General features: G+C 41.0%; 6 non-coding genes across 6 annotated transcripts; all 6 read right to left on the bottom strand.

Moving 5' to 3' along the window:
• Window positions 1-4,371: 4,371 nt before the first annotated feature.
• LOC141206034 (U2 spliceosomal RNA) lies at window positions 4,372-4,562 on the bottom strand. The gene has a single exon (XR_012276700.1). It is a non-coding gene; the product is annotated as a U2 spliceosomal RNA (small nuclear RNA).
• Window positions 4,563-5,671: 1,109 nt separating this feature from the next.
• LOC141206318 (U2 spliceosomal RNA) lies at window positions 5,672-5,863 on the bottom strand. The gene has a single exon (XR_012276953.1). It is a non-coding gene; the product is annotated as a U2 spliceosomal RNA (small nuclear RNA).
• A 6,385-nt stretch (window positions 5,864-12,248) lies between these two features.
• LOC141206084 (U2 spliceosomal RNA) lies at window positions 12,249-12,439 on the bottom strand. The gene has a single exon (XR_012276750.1). It is a non-coding gene; the product is annotated as a U2 spliceosomal RNA (small nuclear RNA).
• A 1,109-nt stretch (window positions 12,440-13,548) lies between these two features.
• On the bottom strand, window positions 13,549-13,739 carry LOC141205943 (U2 spliceosomal RNA). The gene has a single exon (XR_012276614.1). It is a non-coding gene; the product is annotated as a U2 spliceosomal RNA (small nuclear RNA).
• Window positions 13,740-14,848: 1,109 nt separating this feature from the next.
• LOC141205942 (U2 spliceosomal RNA) lies at window positions 14,849-15,039 on the bottom strand. The gene has a single exon (XR_012276613.1). It is a non-coding gene; the product is annotated as a U2 spliceosomal RNA (small nuclear RNA).
• A 1,109-nt stretch (window positions 15,040-16,148) lies between these two features.
• Window positions 16,149-16,337, bottom strand: LOC141206237 (U2 spliceosomal RNA). The gene has a single exon (XR_012276899.1). It is a non-coding gene; the product is annotated as a U2 spliceosomal RNA (small nuclear RNA).
• Window positions 16,338-19,091: the final 2,754 nt, after the last annotated feature.

Raw genomic sequence — 19,091 nt, 5'->3', positions numbered from 1 at the left:
TTATTATTAAAAACCTCAGTAAACAAATAAAACAAATCATCTTTTAAAATATCATAAAAACATACATAAAATTCTATTGGGATGCCATCAGGACCAGGGACCTTTCCAGTTTTAAAACTTTTAATAGTTTTTAACACTTCTTGTTCCGTTAAAACTTGGGATAAAAACTCTTGGGATGCGGGATCTAAAACAGCTGTTAGTCCTTGCAGCGAATCATCCATTAATTTATTATCTATATTTTTTCCATTAAAAAGATTAGAAAAAAAAACCTCAACTTTACCCAGCATATTTTTTATATTATTCTCACCATCTATATGGTCAATTATCACTTTTTCTTTTTTATTTTTCCTAAAAAAATATCTGGAACACTTTTCATTTTCTTCTATATGTTGTACTCTAGAACGAAAAATTATCTCTTTTCCTTTTTGTTCTAGCCATTTTGAAATCTCTTCTTTTAAGTTTGAAATATCAAGTTGTACATCTATCCCATTGTCTCTGAGCTTAAATAATGTTTGTAGGCGGGTATTTAAAATTCTATATTCTTCATATTTTTCTTTGGCTCTACATATACTCTTTTTAATAAAAAAGTCTTTTATTTTTACTTTCATTCTATCCCACCATACACTCATAGTCTCATTTGTTTTTTTCCCTTTTCTACATTTCCTATAAAACTCAATAAAATCTGATAAAATCTGCGGGTCAGTTAAAAGGGATACGTTCATTTTCCAGCTTTTCTTACCACATTTTTTGTTGTCATTTACTTTTATGGTAAAGGATAAAAGTTTATGGTCTGAAAATATATTAGTTAAAACTTCACATTTGGCAGGTATTGTTTTATCTGAACCAAAAATAAAATCAATCCTAGAGCTACAATTAGCATTGCTCCAAGTGAAACCGGCGTCCTCTGGGCTGTCACTATGACACTCTTTATATATGTCTATCAATTTAGCATCTTTGACTATATCATGTAGCATACCTGAGGTTTTATCGTAGTTCCTGCTTACAGAGCTGGAGCGCCGGTTTTCACCTTTTAAAACACAATTAAAATCCCCTGCTAAGATAAAAGGTTCAGAGTTATTAATAAATAATGGTAAAAGATCAAGCATTTCGGCTCTTTCATTTTTCTCTGGGGATCCATAAAAATTTAAAAACTGCCATCTAATACCATCAATAAAAGCTTTCACTAATAAAATACGACCTGGTAAAATTTCCTGAATAAAATCAATTAAAACGTTCCCTTTAAAAAGTATGGCTACACCCGCTGATCCTGCAGTATTCGATCCGGACCAGACAGATGGCCCACACTTCCACTCATCTTTATATTTTTGATATGACATTTCATGTGGGATATTACATTCTTGCAGAAAAAATACAGATGCAGTAAAACACGTAAAAAAATTAAAAAGAGCAGTTCTTCTCGTGTTAGATTTTATGCCTCTCACGTTGAGGGAAATACCTTTGAGTTCAGCCATCATTAGAAAATGTAGAAATTTTACTTAGGTAACTAAGAGCAACGGATTTACCTGTCCGATGAACCTGATCAGACCACTGGGCTTGCACCTCCCTCCTCATCTGATAGTATCGTCACGAGAGTCTCCGTGGAGGAGGAAAGATTACCACATTTATATAAACCCGACGCTACACTGGCATAGCTCGGAGGGCTGGCTGGCAGAACCCGCTGGGTCTCCATTGGCTGGCCATGCAGTTCCTCATCAGGTGGGTCCCCGAGGGGTTCCGCCGCCCCTGTTTGACCTGTAGAAGGTCGTCCTATAGGAGGAGGTTGCGCACAAGGCAGAGCCTCTGACTCTTCAGAGGCAGCAAGATCCCGGTCCCCACCTGTAGCAGCGGAGACCGAAACCCCTGAGGGTCCAGCGTCCACGTCCCCTTCTGGAGAAGTGTCCATCTGTTCACCTCCTGCTGCCTCCTCCGAACCACCCTTTTTCTTTTTCTTAGGACCCACCTTTATCCACTCAGCGCGCTCAGCACTAGGAGACCCAGACTGGGCATGGGCTTCTGTGTCGGCCTTTTGCCGGTCCCTTTTGACCTTACCAGTAGTGCCCTTCTGCTCCTTCTCAGCCCTCCTTTTGGACTCCCGCAGGTCCTGCAGCCAAGTTTTGGGATTTGGTATTTTACCTGTCATAGACTCTGGAGACACTTCACTATTTGGTACGCCCTTATTGTCTCCAGAGGCTCCAGGTTGTTGTTCCTCCTCCTGAGGGGTGGTCTGATCTTTTGGTCCTTGGTCGGACGTCTTGGACTTCCCCTTTTGCTCATCTTCCCGAAATCTGTGAGGGCAAGAAAAATAAAAGTGACCTGGAGTCTGGCAAAAACTGCATTTCTTTTCCTTAGGGCATTCTTTTGTCTCATGTTCTTCACTAGCACAATTTCTACATGATACATGACAGTTTTCTTTTGAATGACCATAGCGCCCACAATTTCTGCAATATACTGGCATCCCAGAAAAGAAGAAATCCCCATTTGTTTGTCCAATTTTGAAACGGGCAGGGGGGAGCCGTATACCACCTGGTGTATTTGGATCTCTTGTACACTTCACAAGGAATTTCCACTTAGATGTCCATATGTTATATTCGTTTAATATCTTCCCAATACATTTAACACTTTTAAAATAAATTGCTAGAAATGACATTACTTCTGGAGCAGAAACAAAGGGCGAAAATATTTTTACAATAACCAGTCTTACCTCATCCAGGACGTGCTCAACAATTTGTATCCCTTTCAAAACAGGACTATTTTCAACTTTTTTTAACTTTTCTAGTACATCTCTAAAAATACCTTCTCCGGTGAATGTGATGTCATAGTCACCTCTTCTGGGATAATCCTGGATGGAGAGAATTTCATTCCTTTGTACGCCAAGAAGGTTCCTGAGCACGTCCTGGACTACATACCCTAATTTCCTCATATCCGAGCCACCCGCCGTGAAGTGAACTCGGATAGAGTTTTTTAGCCTCGCATAAAGAGGCACGAGGTTAGGGTCAACCTCCATGGAAAAACGCAACAAGGTTGCAAGTTGCAGCCGCTTGCAATCTGCGCTCCCAGTGTTCTTGCAGCGAAAAACACCTGGAAGCTGGGGGATCGCAACTCGTTACCCTGGGACTAAGCCCTCTCCCTAATAGCAGCAAGCAGGTTAAGTCCACCAAAGTGGACGATCCTGCCAGGCCAAGGAGAGGGGTACCCGAGTGCCCTTCAACCACAATCTCCTGCAATAAAGCACTTGATCGTAGCCAAAAGGCCGAGAAGCGATAACCAGAATTGGTTTCGAACTACGGAGCCACCCAAGGATCCTGAAGAGTCCATTTGTGGAGATGAGCTCCTGGACTCCCGTTAAGAAGACATGTTGTCAACCTCTAGATCCCTTACATGCCTGCACTTTTCGGCTTGCTGCTGCTGCAATCCACGCGTTTTAGATCTGCATAACTCCACCTCTTTAAACACAGCACCCTCACCCCCTGCTGTTCCCACCCGCCTCAACACCGTTGGAAGGGAGGAGAACCAATTAAGGCGGGGGGTGGGGTGAAACGAGCAGCTGTCTACCCTTAGCAGGAGGGCTGCTGATTACTTACCTCTCCTGCTGCTGCTGGCTGTCCAGCAGCAGACTGAAGGTGGCTGCTGCTGTGCGCAGGTATATAAAGGCTCAGAGCCTATTATGACACGCGCAGCCAGCGTTCCATTGCCACATTCCATCTACTGCAGGCAGGATACCTGGCTGGCTGAATGTCGCTGAGAAGCTCACAGAGACTGCCATAAGCAACAGTTTAACAGAATGCCACAGACTAATCAACCAAACTTTTTGGGTTGGGTTCTCTTTTATAGTCTGCAGGCATTAATTGAAAGAAGTCAGTGTTCCAGCAGAGGGAGACAACGTTTCAGAAAAGGCATTGTAGCAAACCAAAAAAGAAATTTTAAGCGCAGCAGAGTAACCAGCGCACATACCTGTTAGCTCAGGTGAGTTTAAAAGGCTGCTGTTGATAACAAGGGCATTTGCTAAATAGATGGTGTGTGTGCAACAATATACTGAAAGGTCAATTATATTGTGCAGCTTATCTCACCACCTGTAGTTATTTAGGTGAAAGCTCCAAAATGCTTGGCTAATATGTCTGTTTATCCAAAAGGAAGTAAAGAGGGAGAGCTAGAAAGATAGCATTGCGTTACATTACATGGCAATGCAATGCACAGTTGCTGAAGTTGAACCAAAATGAGCTTGTCATCTGGCTTCTGCAACTTTGAACATGAAAAATCCAATGAGGAGAAGAAAAGCAAAGCCAAAGAGTCCATCCCAAAATCCGACAAACAAGCAAAATGAACAAAAAACATTGAATTCAATACTTTCTGATTTTAGAAACTGCATTAAAGAAGGGGTGCACCGGTCCTGGAGATACTGCAATACCAGGTCAATGCGTGGAGTGGACAGAGCAAGCTCTTTTTCCATCTCCCTGTTCTAAAAATCCATTTAATATATGGTCCCCAGATAGGGGACGTATCAGATATTAAGCTGATAAGAACAGATACTACACTTGATCTTAGCCAAAAGGCCGAGAAGCGATAACCAGAATTGGTTTCGAACTACGGAGCCACCCAAGGATCCTGAAGAGTCCATTTGTGGAGATGAGCTCCTGGACTCCCGTTAAGAAGACATGTTGTCAACCTCTAGATCCCTTACATGCCTGCACTTTTCGGCTTGCTGCTGCTGCAATCCACGCGTTTTAGATCTGCATAACTCCACCTCTTTAAACACAGCACCCTCACCCCCTGCTGTTCCCACCCACCTCAACACCGTTGGAAGGGAGGAGAACCAATTAAGGCGGGGGGTGGGGTGGAACGAGCAGCTGTCTACCCTTAGCAGGAGGGCTGCTGATTACTTACCTCTCCTGCTGCTGCTGGCTGTCCAGCAGCAGACTGAAGGTGGCTGCTGCTGTGCGCAGGTATATAAAGGCTCAGAGCCTATTATGACACGCGCAGCCAGCGTTCCATTGCCACATTCCATCTACTGCAGGCAGGATACCTGGCTGGCTGAATGTCGCTGAGAAGCTCACAGAGACCGCCATAAGCAACAGTTTAACAGAATGCCACAGACTAATCAACCAAACTTTTTGGGTTGGGTTCTCTTTTATTGTCTGCAGGCATTAATTGAAAGAAGTCAGTGTTCCAGCAGAGGGAGACAACGTTTCAGAAAAGGCATTGTAGCAAACCAAAAAAGAAATTTTAAGCGCAGCAGAGTAACCAGCGCACATACCTGTTAGCTCAGGTGAGTTTAAAAGGCTGCTGTTGATAACAAGGGCATTTGCTAAATAGATGGTGTGTGTGCAACAATATACTGAAAGGTCAATTATATTGTGCAGCTTACCTCACCACCTGTAGTTATTTAGGTGAAAGCTCCAAAATGCTTGCCTAATATGTCTGTTTATCCAAAAGGAAGTAAAGAGGGAGAGCTAGAAAGATAGCATTGCGTTACATTACATGGCAATGCAATGCACAGTTGCTGAAGTTGAACCAAAATGAGCTTGTCATCTGGCTTCTGCAACTTTGAACATGAAAAATCCAATGAGGAGAAGAAAAGCAAAGCCAAAGAGTCCATCCCAAAATCCGACAAACAAGCAAAATGAACAAAAAACATTGAATTCAATACTTTCTGATTTTAGAAACTGCATTAAAGAAGGGGTGCACCGGTCCTGGAGATACTGCAATACCAGGTCAATGCGTGGAGTGGACAGAGCAAGCTCTTTTTCCATCTCCCTGTTCTAAAAATCCATTTAATATATGGTCCCCAGATAGGGGACGTATCAGATATTAATCTGATAAGAACAGATTTTTTTTTTTTTAATTTGGCTATCCCCTGCAGAGGGATAAAACCGTTTATTAAAACTTTAACAAATTACAAGCATAATTAAACAAATACCAAAATGTTAAAAGACAAATGAAATTTACAAAACAAAAAAATACAAAGATTTTAAATAATTAGGTTCCATTGGTCAACAAGCCATTTTTTGGAAATATGTACATTCTTCTTTTTGTCAATTAAATAATAAGTATACATTTCACATAAACATAAACTTAAAACATCATTCACTGATAAAACATCTTGTTTAAAAATAGCAATGTTGCGCGCTTTCCAGAGAGATGACTTGGCGCAGTTCACTGTCTTCCAAGCCATTGTGTACTGGTCCATTGTGGGGCATTCCATAAGTCCGTATAGCACAGTTTTATATGTAAAGTCCTTGAGGTCTGCCACCCTTTCCAGTAGGGGGAGCAGTCTTCTCCAGAAATCCTTTGCAAAATTACATGTCCATAATAGATGTTCCACCGTTTCCTCGTCTTGGCATCCGGCTCTTGGGCAGATGGCAGACCTCACAAATCCTCTTCTGTATTGGAATGCCCGGCAAGGAAGACAGCGGTGCATGCAACTCCAAGCCAGATCTCTCTGTTCATTAAAAAGATAAAAAACGTTAATCATTTTCCAGATAGACATAGATTTGTCATCATCATATCTGTCAACATTACATATTTCCTCACTTTTACGTATTTCTTTAATTAGTTTCTTACTATTTCTTAATTCCTCTATTTTCTTAGTCCCTAAATTAAAATCGGACACTATTTTCCTTAAAATCTCATAATGCGTCGACAAATTAAAAGCATGGGGCACAGATATATTAACTTCATACCATCCAAACTTTCTCATAAAAAATCCTGTATTAAAACGCATAAAAAAGGACCAATAGTGATTCTTAAAAAGGGCATTAAAACAGTAAACGAACAGATGGATTAAAAGAAACCTATTAAAATCTGGAAAATCTTTACCACCTTTTACTTTTGATTTCATCATGATTTCTCTTTTCAGCTTTTCCATTTTTGAGTTCCAAAAGAAGGTAAAACAGGTTTTGGTTATCTTTTTTAAAACATTAACAGGCGGGGGGAAAACCATGCTAAGATACAATAAAAGAGGTAAAATCACCATCTTTAAAACCAATACTTTACCCTCCATTGTAAGTCTCCTCATGTTCCACATACATATTTTCGTATTTATTTTCTGTGTAACTGTTTCCCAACTATTATAACCATCATTATTTTCAGTGAATGATATACCTAAAATGGAAATGGATTCGGAGACATTAATTGGTACATCACGTAAAATCATCCCCCCAACACTTAAAATGTTACACTTATTAAAATTGATTTTAAAACCAGAAGCTAGACAAAAGGATTGCACTTGATGGAGAGTGGCCGTAAGTGATGGTGCATCTGTACACAAGACCGCCACGTCATCCATGTAGCCTACAACCTTGGCCTCCAAACCACCGCTTCCAGGCAGAGGGACACCGCATATCTGTTTATTTTGGCGTATTGCACATAACATTGGTTCCAGTGCACAGATAAACAGTAGGTGGGACAGAGGGCATCCCTGTTTCACCCCTGACCGTAAAAATACCTCTTGTGTCTTAAAACCATTCACTAAAATCTTACTTGTACAATCCTTGTAAAATGCTTTAAGCGATAGTAAAAACCCTTCTGGTATGCCCATTTTCTCTAAAACTTTAAAAAGATAAAAGTGTGAGACACGGTCAAATGCTTTTTCAAAATCAATAGATAAAATCGCCATTTTCCCCTTTCTGTCTTTCACATCCTCAATACAGTCTTTCACTAAATTCAGATTGTCCCATATACTGCGCCCCGGCACCCCACACACTTGATTAGAATGAATAACTTTGCTGATGACTTCTTTTAGACGATTTGCACAAATTTTAGCCATTATTTTATAGTCACAATTTAAAAGTGTTATTGGTCTCCAGTTTTCTAATTTTGATTTATCGCCTTTTTTGTATAGGAGGGAGACTTCACCTTTCTTCCAGGAATTTAATAAAACCTTATTATTAAAAACCTCAGTAAACAAATAAAACAAATCATCTTTTAAAATATCATAAAAACATACATAAAATTCTATTGGGATGCCATCAGGACCAGGGACCTTTCCAGTTTTAAAACTTTTAATAGTTTTTAACACTTCTTGTTCCGTTAAAACTTGGGATAAAAACTCTTGGGATGCGGGATCTAAAACAGCTGTTAGTCCTTGCAGCGAATCATCCATTAATTTATTATCTATATTTTTTCCATTAAAAAGATTAGAAAAAAAAACCTCAACTTTACCCAGCATATTTTTTATATTATTCTCACCATCTATATGGTCAATTATCACTTTTTCTTTTTTATTTTTCCTAAAAAAATATCTGGAACACTTTTCATTTTCTTCTATATGTTGTACTCTAGAACGAAAAATTATCTCTTTTCCTTTTTGTTCTAGCCATTTTGAAATCTCTTCTTTTAAGTTTGAAATATCAAGTTGTACATCTATCCCATTGTCTCTGAGCTTAAATAATGTTTGTAGGCGGGTATTTAAAATTCTATATTCTTCATATTTTTCTTTGGCTCTACATATACTCTTTTTAATAAAAAAGTCTTTTATTTTTACTTTCATTCTATCCCACCATACACTCATAGTCTCATTTGTTTTTTTCCCTTTTCTACATTTCCTATAAAACTCAATAAAATCTGATAAAATCTGCGGGTCGGTTAAAAGGGATACGTTCATTTTCCAGCTTTTCTTACCACATTTTTTGTTGTCATTTACTTTTATGGTAAAGGATAAAAGTTTATGGTCTGAAAATATATTAGTTAAAACTTCACATTTGGCAGGTATTGTTTTATCTGAACCAAAAATAAAATCAATCCTAGAGCTACAATTAGCATTGCTCCAAGTGAAACCGGCGTCCTCTGGGCTGTCACTATGACACTCTTTATATATGTCTATCAATTTAGCATCTTTGACTATATCATGTAGCATACCTGAGGTTTTATCGTAGTTCCTGCTTACAGAGCTGGAGCGCCGGTTTTCACCTTTTAAAACACAATTAAAATCCCCTGCTAAGATAAAAGGTTCAGAGTTATTAATAAATAATGGTAAAAGATCAAGCATTTCGGCTCTTTCATTTTTCTCTGGGGATCCATAAAAATTTAAAAACTGCCATCTAATACCATCAATAAAAGCTTTCACTAATAAAATACGACCTGGTAAAATTTCCTGAATAAAATCAATTAAAACGTTCCCTTTAAAAAGTATGGCTACACCCGCTGATCCTGCAGCATTCGATCCGGACCAGACAGATGGCCCACACTTCCACTCATCTTTATATTTTTGATATGACATTTCATGTGGGATATTACATTCTTGCAGAAAAAATACAGATGCAGTAAAACACGTAAAAAAATTAAAAAGAGCAGTTCTTCTCGTGTTAGATTTTATGCCTCTCACGTTGAGGGAAATACCTTTGAGTTCAGCCATCATTAGAAAATGTAGAAATTTTACTTAGGTAACTAAGAGCAACGGATTTACCTGTCCGATGAACCTGATCAGACCACTGGGCTTGCGCCTCCCTCCTCATCTGATAGTATCGTCACGAGAGTCTCCGTGGAGGAGGAAAGATTACCACATTTATATAAACCCGACGCTACACTGGCATAGCTCGGAGGGCTGGCTGGCAGAACCCGCTGGGTCTCCATTGGCTGGCCATGCAGTTCCTCATCAGGTGGGTCCCCGAGGGGTTCCGCCGCCCCTGTTTGACCTGTAGAAGGTCGTCCTAAAGGAGGAGGTTGCGCACAAGGCAGAGCCTCTGACTCTTCAGAGGCAGCAAGATCCCGGTCCCCACCTGTAGCAGCGGAGACCGAAACCCCTGAGGGTCCAGCGTCCACGTCCCCTTCTGGAGAAGTGTCCATCTGTTCACCTCCTGCTGCCTCCTCCGAACCACCCTTTTTCTTTTTCTTAGGACCCACCTTTATCCACTCAGCGCCCTCAGCACTAGGAGACCCAGACTGGGCATGGGCTTCTGTGTCGGCCTTTTGCCGGTCCCTTTTGACCTTACCAGTAGTGCCCTTCTGCTCCTTCTCAGCCCTCCTTTTGGACTCCCGCAGGTCCTGCAGCCAGGTTTTGGGATTTGGTATTTTACCTGTCATAGACTCTGGAGACACTTCACTATTTGGTACGCCCTTATTGTCTCCAGAGGCTCCAGGTTGTTGTTCCTCCTCCTGAGGGGTGGTCTGATCTTTTGGTCCTTGGTCGGACGTCTTGGACTTCCCCTTTTGCTCATCTTCCCGAAATCTGTGAGGGCAAGAAAAATAAAAGTGACCTGGAGTCTGGCAAAAACTGCATTTCTTTTCCTTAGGGCATTCTTTTGTCTCATGTTCTTCACTAGCACAATTTCTACATGATACATGACAGTTTTCTTTTGAATGACCATAGCGCCCACAATTTCTGCAATATACTGGCATCCCAGAAAAGAAGAAATCCCCATTTGTTTGCCCAATTTTGAAACGGGCAGGGGGGAGCCGTATACCACCTGGTGTATTTGGATCTCTTGTACACTTCACAAGGAATTTCCACTTAGATGTCCATATGTTATATTCGTTTAATATCTTCCCAATACATTTAACACTTTTAAAATAAATTGCTAGAAATGACATTACTTCTGGAGCAGAAACAAAGGGCGAAAATATTTTTACAATAACCAGTCTTACCTCATCCAGGACGTGCTCAACAATTTGTATCCCTTTCAAAACAGGACTATTTTCAACTTTTTTTAACTTTTCTAGTACATCTCTAAAAATACCTTCTCCGGTGAATGTGATGTCATAGTCACCTCTTCTGGGATAATCCTGGATGGAGAGAATTTCATTCCTTTGTACGCCAAGAAGGTTCCTGAGCACGTCCTGGACTACATACCCTAATTTCCTCATATCCGAGCCACCCGCCGTGAAGTGAACTCGGATAGAGTTTTTTAGCCTCGCATAAAGAGGCACGAGGTTAGGGTCAACCTCCATGGAAAAAGGCAACAAGGTTGCAAATTGCAGCCGCTTGCAATCTGCGCTCCCAGTGTTCTTGCAGCGAAAAACACCTGGAAGCTGGGGGATCGCAACTCGTTACCCTGGGACTAAGCCCTCTCCCTAATAGCAGCAAGCAGGTTAAGTCCACCAAAGTGGACTATCCTGCCAGGCCAAGGAGAGGGGTACCCGAGTGCCCTTCAACCACAATCTCCTGCAATAAAGCACTTGATCGTAGCCAAAAGGCCGAGAAGCGATAACCAGAATTGGTTTCGAACTACGGAGCCACCCAAGGATCCTGAAGAGTCCATTTGTGGAGATGAGCTCCTGGACTCCCGTTAAGAAGACATGTTGTCAACCTCTAGATCCCTTACATGCCTGCACTTTTCGGCTTGCTGCTGCTGCAATCCACGCGTTTTAGATCTGCATAACTCCACCTCTTTAAACACAGCACCCTCACCCCCTGCTGTTCCCACCCGCCTCAACACCGTTGGAAGGGAGGAGAACCAATTAAGGCGGGGGGTGGGGTGGAACGAGCAGCTGTCTACCCTTAGCAGGAGGGCTGCTGATTACTTACCTCTCCTGCTGCTGCTGGCTGTCCAGCAGCAGACTGAAGGTGGCTGCTGCTGTGCGCAGGTATATAAAGGCTCAGAGCCTATTATGACACGCGCAGCCAGCGTTCCATTGCCACATTCCATCTACTGCAGGCAGGATACCTGGCTGGCTGAATGTCGCTGAGAAGCTCACAGAGACCGCCATAAGCAACAGTTTAACAGAATGCCACAGACTAATCAACCAAACTTTTTGGGTTGGGTTCTCTTTTATAGTCTGCAGGCATTAATTGAAAGAAGTCAGTGTTCCAGCAGAGGGAGACAACGTTTCAGAAAAGGCATTGTAGCAAACCAAAAAAGAAATTTTAAGCGCAGCAGAGTAACCAGCGCACATACCTGTTAGCTCAGGTGAGTTTAAAAGGCTGCTGTTGATAACAAGGGCATTTGCTAAATGGATGGTGTGTGTGCAACAATATACTGAAAGGTCAATTATATTGTGCAGCTTATCTCACCACCTGTAGTTATTTAGGTGAAAGCTCCATAATGCTTGCCTAATATGTCTGTTTATCCAAAAGGAAGTAAAGAGGGAGAGCTAGAAAGATAGCATTGCGTTACATTACATGGCAATGCAATGCACAGTTGCTGAAGTTGAACCAAAATGAGCTTGTCATCTGGCTTCTGCAACTTTGAACATGAAAAATCCAATGAGGAGAAGAAAAGCAAAGCCAAAGAGTCCATCCCAAAATCCGACAAACAAGCAAAATGAACAAAAAACATTGAATTCAATACTTTCTGATTTTAGAAACTGCATTAAAGAAGGGGTGCACCGGTCCTGGAGATACTGCAATACCAGGTCAATGCGTGGAGTGGACAGAGCAAGCTCTTTTTCCATTTCCCTGTTCTAAAAATCCATTTAATATATGGTCCCCAGATAGGGGACGTATCAGATATTAAACTGATAAGAACAGATACTACACTTGATCTTAGCCAAAAGGCCGAGAAGCGATAACCAGAATTGGTTTCGAACTACGGAGCCACCCAAGGATCCTGAAGAGTCCATTTGTGGAGATGAGCTCCTGGACTCCCGTTAAGAAGACATGTTGTCAACCTCTAGATCCCTTACATGCCTGCACTTTTCGGCTTGCTGCTGCTGCAATCCACGCGTTTTAGATCTGCATAACTCCACCTCTTTAAACACAGCACCCTCACCCCCTGCTGTTCCCACCCGCCTCAACACCGTTGGAAGGGAGGAGAACCAATTAAGGCGGGGGGTGGGGTGGAACGAGCAGCTGTCTACCCTTAGCAGGAGGGCTGCTGATTACTTACCTCTCCTGCTGCTGCTGGCTGTCCAGCAGCAGACTGAAGGTGGCTGCTGCTGTGCGCAGGTATATAAAGGCTCAGAGCCTATTATGACACGCGCAGCCAGCGTTCCATTGCCACATTCCATCTACTGCAGGCAGGATACCTGGCTGGCTGAATGTCGCTGAGAAGCTCACAGAGACCGCCATAAGCAACAGTTTAACAGAATGCCACAGACTAATCAACCAAACTTTTTGGGTTGGGTTCTCTTTTATAGTCTGCAGGCATTAATTGAAAGAAGTCAGTGTTCCAGCAGAGGGAGACAACGTTTCAGAAAAGGCATTGTAGCAAACCAAAAAAGAAATTTTAAGCGCAGCAGAGTAACCAGCGCACATACCTGTTAGCTCAGGTGAGTTTAAAAGGCTGCTGTTGATAACAAGGGCATTTGCTAAATGGATGGTGTGTGTGCAACAATATACTGAAAGGTCAATTATATTGTGCAGCTTATCTCACCACCTGTAATTATTTAGGTGAAAGCTCCATAATGCTTGCCTAATATGTCTGTTTATCCAAAAGGAAGTAAAGAGGGAGAGCTAGAAAGATAGCATTGCGTTACATTACATGGCAATGCAATGCACAGTTGCTGAAGTTGAACCAAAATGAGCTTGTCATCTGGCTTCTGCAACTTTGAACATGAAAAATCCAATGAGGAGAAGAAAAGCAAAGCCAAAGAGTCCATCCCAAAATCCGACAAACAAGCAAAATGAACAAAAAACATTGAATTCAATACTTTCTGATTTTAGAAACTGCATTAAAGAAGGGGTGCACCGGTCCTGGAGATACTGCAATACCAGGTCAATGCGTGGAGTGGACAGAGCAAGCTCTTTTTCCATCTCCCTGTTCTAAAAATCCATTTAATATATGGTCCCCAGATAGGGGACGTATCAGATATTAAACTGATAAGAACAGATACTACACTTGATCTTAGCCAAAAGGCCGAGAAGCGATAACCAGAATTGGTTTCGAACTACGGAGCCACCCAAGGATCCTGAAGAGTCCATTTGTGGAGATGAGCTCCTGGACTCCCGTTAAGAAGACATGTTGTCAACCTCTAGATCCCTTACATGCCTGCACTTTTCGGCTTGCTGCTGCTGCAATCCACGCGTTTTAGATCTGCATAACTCCACCTCTTTAAACACAGCACCCTCACCCCCTGCTGTTCCCACCCGCCTCAACACCGTTGGAAGGGAGGAGAACCAATTAAGGCGGGGGGTGGGGTGGAACGAGCAGCTGTCTACCCTTAGCAGGAGGGCTGCTGATTACTTACCTCTCCTGCTGCTGCTGGCTGTCCAGCAGCAGACTGAAGGTGGCTGCTGCTGTGCGCAGGTATATAAAGGCTCAGAGCCTATTATGACACGCGCAGCCAGCGTTCCATTGCCACATTCCATCTACTGCAGGCAGGATACCTGGCTGGCTGAATGTCGCTGAGAAGCTCACAGAGACCGCCATAAGCAACAGTTTAACAGAATGCCACAGACTAATCAACCAAACTTTTTGGGTTGGGTTCTCTTTTATAGTCTGCAGGCATTAATTGAAAGAAGTCAGTGTTCCAGCAGAGGGAGACAACGTTTCAGAAAAGGCATTGTAGCAAACCAAAAAAGAAATTTTAAGCGCAGCAGAGTAACCAGCGCACATACCTGTTAGCTCAGGTGAGTTTAAAAGGCTGCTGTTGATAACAAGGGCATTTGCTAAATGGATGGTGTGTGTGCAACAATATACTGAAAGGTCAATTATATTGTGCAGCTTATCTCACCACCTGTAATTATTTAGGTGAAAGCTCCATAATGCTTGCCTAATATGTCTGTTTATCCAAAAGGAAGTAAAGAGGGAGAGCTAGAAAGATAGCATTGCGTTACATTACATGGCAATGCAATGCACAGTTGCTGAAGTTGAACCAAAATGAGCTTGTCATCTGGCTTCTGCAACTTTGAACATGAAAAATCCAATGAGGAGAAGAAAAGCAAAGCCAAAGAGTCCATCCCAAAATCCGACAAACAAGCAAAATGAACAAAAAACATTGAATTCAATACTTTCTGATTTTAGAAACTGCATTAAAGAAGGGGTGCACCGGTCCTGGAGATACTGCAATACCAGGTCAATGCGTGGAGTGGACAGAGCAAGCTCTTTTTCCATCTCCCTGTTCTAAAAATCCATTTAATATATGGTCCCCAGATAGGGGACGTATCAGATATTAAACTGATAAGAACAGATACTACACTTGATCTTAGCCAAAAGGCCGAGAAGCGATAACCAGAATTGGTTTCGAACTACGGAGCCACCCAAGGATCCTGAAGAGTCCATTTGTGGAGATGAGCTCCTGGACTCCCGTTAAGAAGACATGTTGTCAACCTCTAGATCCCTTACATGCCTGCACTTTTCGGCTTGCTGCTGCTGCAATCCACGCGTTTTAGATCTGCATAACTCCACCTCTTTAAACACAGCACCCTCACCCCCTGCTGTTCCCACCCGCCTCAACACCGTTGGAAGGGAGGAGAACCAATTAAGGCGGGGGGTGGGGTGGAACGAGCAGCTGTCTACCCTTAGCAGGAGGGCTGCTGATTACTTACCTCTCCTGCTGCTGCTGGCTGTCCAGCAGCAGACTGAAGGTGGCTGCTGCTGTGCGCAGGTATATAAAGGCTCAGAGCCTATTATGACACGCGCAGCCAGCGTTCCATTGCCACATTCCATCTACTGCAGGCAGGATACCTGGCTGGCTGAATGTCGCTGAGAAGCTCACAGAGACCGCCATAAGCAACAGTTTAACAGAATGCCACAGACTAATCAACCAAACTTTTTGGGTTGGGTTCTCTTTTATAGTCTGCAGGCATTAATTGAAAGAAGTCAGTGTTCCAGCAGAGGGAGACAACGTTTCAGAAAAGGCATTGTAGCAAACCAAAAAAGAAATTTTAAGCGCAGCAGAGTAACCAGCGCACATACCTGTTAGCTCAGGTGAGTTTAAAAGGCTGCTGTTGATAACAAGGGCATTTGCTAAATAGATGGTGTGTGTGCAACAATATACTGAAAGGTCAATTATATTGTGCAGCTTATCTCACCACCTGTAGTTATTTAGGTGAAAGCTCCAAAATGCTTGCCTAATATGTCTGTTTATCCAAAAGGAAGTAAAGAGGGAGAGCTAGAAAGATAGCATTGCGTTACATTACATGGCAATGCAATGCACAGTTGCTGAAGTTGAACCAAAATGAGCTTGTCATCTGGCTTCTGCAACTTTGAACATGAAAAATCCAATAAGGAGAAGAAAAGCAAAGCCAAAGAGTCCATCCCAAAATCCGAGAAACAAGCAAAATGAACAAAAAACATTGAATTCAATACTTTCTGATTTTAGAAACTGCATTAAAGAAGGGGTGCACCGGTCCTGGAGATACTGCAATACCAGGTCAATGCGTGGAGTGGACAGAGCAAGCTCTTTTTCCATCTCCCTGTTCTAAAAATCCATTTAATATATGGTCCCCAGATAGGGGACGTATCAGATATTAAACTGATAAGAACAGATTTTTTTTTTAATTTGGCTATCCCCTGCAGAGGGATAAAACCGTTTATTAAAACTTTAACAAATTACAAGCATAATTTAACAAATACCAAACGTTAAAAGACAAATGAAATTTACAAAACAAAAAAATACAAAGATTTTAAATAATTAGGTTCCATTGGTCAACAAGCCATTTTTTGGAAATATGTACATTCTTCTTTTTGTCAATTAAATAATAAGTATACATTTCACATAAACATAAACTTAAAACATCATTCACTGATAAAACATCTTGTTTAAAAATAGCAATGTTGCGCGCTTTCCAGAGAGATGACTTGGCGCAGTTCACTGTCTTCCAAGCCATTGTGTACTGGTCCATTGTGGGGCATTCCATAAGTCCGTATAGCACAGTTTTATATGTAAAGTCCTTGAGGTCTGCCACCCTTTCCAGTAGGGGGAGCAGTCTTCTCCAGAAATCCTTTGCAAAATTACATGTCCATAATAGATGTTCCACCGTTTCCTCTTCTTGGCATCCGGCTCTTGGGCAGATGGCAGACCTCACAAATCCTCTTCTGTATTGGAATGCCCGGCAAGGAAGACAGCGGTGCATGCAACTCCAAGCCAGATCTCTCTGTTCATTAAAAAGATAGAAAACGTTAATCATTTTCCAGATAGACATAGATTTGTCATCATCATATCTGTCAACATTACATATTTCCTCACTTTTACGTATTTCTTTAATTAGTTTCTTACTATTTCTTAATTCCTCTATTTTCTTAGTCCCTAAATTAAAATCGGACACTATTTTCCTTAAAATCTCATAATGCGTCAACAAATTAAAAGCATGGGGCACAGATATATTAACTTCATACCATCCAAACTTTCTCATAAAAAATCCTGTATTAAAACGCATAAAAAAGGACCAATAGTGATTCTTAAAAAGGGCATTAAAACAGTAAACGAACAGATGGATTAAAAGAAACCTATTAAAATCTGGAAAATCTTTACCACCTTTTACTTTTGATTTCATCACGATTTCTCTTTTCAGCTTTTCCATTTTTGAGTTCCAAAAGAAGGTAAAACAGGTTTTGGTTATCTTTTTTAAAACATTAACAGGCGGGGGGAAAACCATGCTAAGATACAATAAAAGAGGTAAAATCACCATCTTTAAAACCAATACTTTACCCTCCATTGTAAGTCTCCTCATGTTCCACATACATATTTTCGTATTTACTTTCTGTGTAACTGTTTCCCAACTATTATAACCATCATTATTTTCAGTGAATGATATACCTAAAATGGAAATGGATTCGGAGACATTAATTGGTACATCACGTAAAATCATCCCCCCAACACTTAAAATGTTACACTTATTAAAATTGATTTTAAAACCAGAAGCTAGGCAAAAGGATTGCACTTGATGGAGAGTGGCCGTAAGTGATGGTGCATCTGTACACAAGACCGCCACGTCATCCATGTAGCCTACAACCTTGGCCTCCAAACCACCGCTTCCAGGCAGAGGGACACCGCATATCTGTTTATTTTGGCGTATTGCACATAACATTGGTTCCAGTGCACAGATAAACAGTAGGGGGGACAGAGGGCATCCCTGTTTCACCCCTGACCGTAAAAATACCTCTTGTGTCTTAAAACCATTCACTAAAATCTTACTTGTACAATCCTTGTAAAATGCTTTAAGCGATAGTAAAAACCCTTCTGGTATGCCCATTTTCTCTAAAACTTTAAAAAGATAAAAGTGTGAGACACGGTCAAATGCTTTTTCAAAATCAATAGATAAAATCGCCATTTTCCCCTTTCTGTCTTTCACATCCTCAATACAGTCTTTCACTAAATTCAGATTGTCCCATATACTGCGCCCCGGCACCCCACACACTTGATTAGAATGAATAACTTTGCTGATGACTTCTTTTAGACGATTTGCACAAATTTTAGCCATTATTTTATAGTCACAATTTAAAAGTGTTATTGGTCTCCAGTTTTCTAATTTTGATTTATCACCTTTTTTGTATAGGAGGGAGACTTCACCTTTCTTCCAGGAATTTAATAAAACCTTATTATTAAAAACCTCAGTAAACAAATAAAACAAATCATCTTTTAAAATATCATAAAAACATACATAAAATTCTATTGGGATGCCATCAGGACCAGGGACCTTTCCAGTTTTAAAACTTTTAATAGTTTTTAACACTTCTTGTTCCGTTAAAACTTGGGATAAAAACTCTTGGGATGCAGGATCTAAAACAGCTGTTAGTCCTTGCAGCGAATCATCCATTAATTTATTATCTATATTTTTTCCATTAAAAAGATTAGAAAAAAAAACCTCAACTTTACCCAGCATATTTTTTATATTATTCTCACCATCTATATGGTCAATTATCACTTTTTCTTTTTTATTTTTCCTAAAAAAATATCTGGAACACTTTTCATTTTCTTCTATATGTTGTACTCTAGAACGAAAAATTATCTCTTTTCCTTTTTGTTCTAGCCATTTTGAAATCTCTTCTTTTAAGTTTGAAATATCAAGTTGTACATCTATCCCATTGTCTCTGAGCTTAAATAATGTTTGTAGGCGGGTATTTAAAATTCTATATTCTTCATATTTTTCTTTGGCTCTACATATACTCTTTTTAATAAAAAAGTCTTTTATTTTTACTTTCATTCTATCCCACCATACACTCATAGTCTCATTTGTTTTTTTCCCTTTTCTACATTTCCTATAAAACTCAATAAAATCTGATAAAATCTGCGGGTCGGTTAAAAGGGATACGTTCATTTTCCAGCTTTTCTTACCA

This window comes from Phyllobates terribilis, unplaced genomic scaffold (assembly GCF_046119375.1).
Source record: "Phyllobates terribilis strain yellow unplaced genomic scaffold, ASM4611937v1 Scaffold_142__1_contigs__length_4687701, whole genome shotgun sequence".
Taxonomy (NCBI): domain Eukaryota; kingdom Metazoa; phylum Chordata; class Amphibia; order Anura; family Dendrobatidae; genus Phyllobates; species Phyllobates terribilis.
The sequence above is the reverse complement of the archived record's forward strand: the minus strand, read 5'-3'. Positions and strand labels throughout refer to the sequence as shown.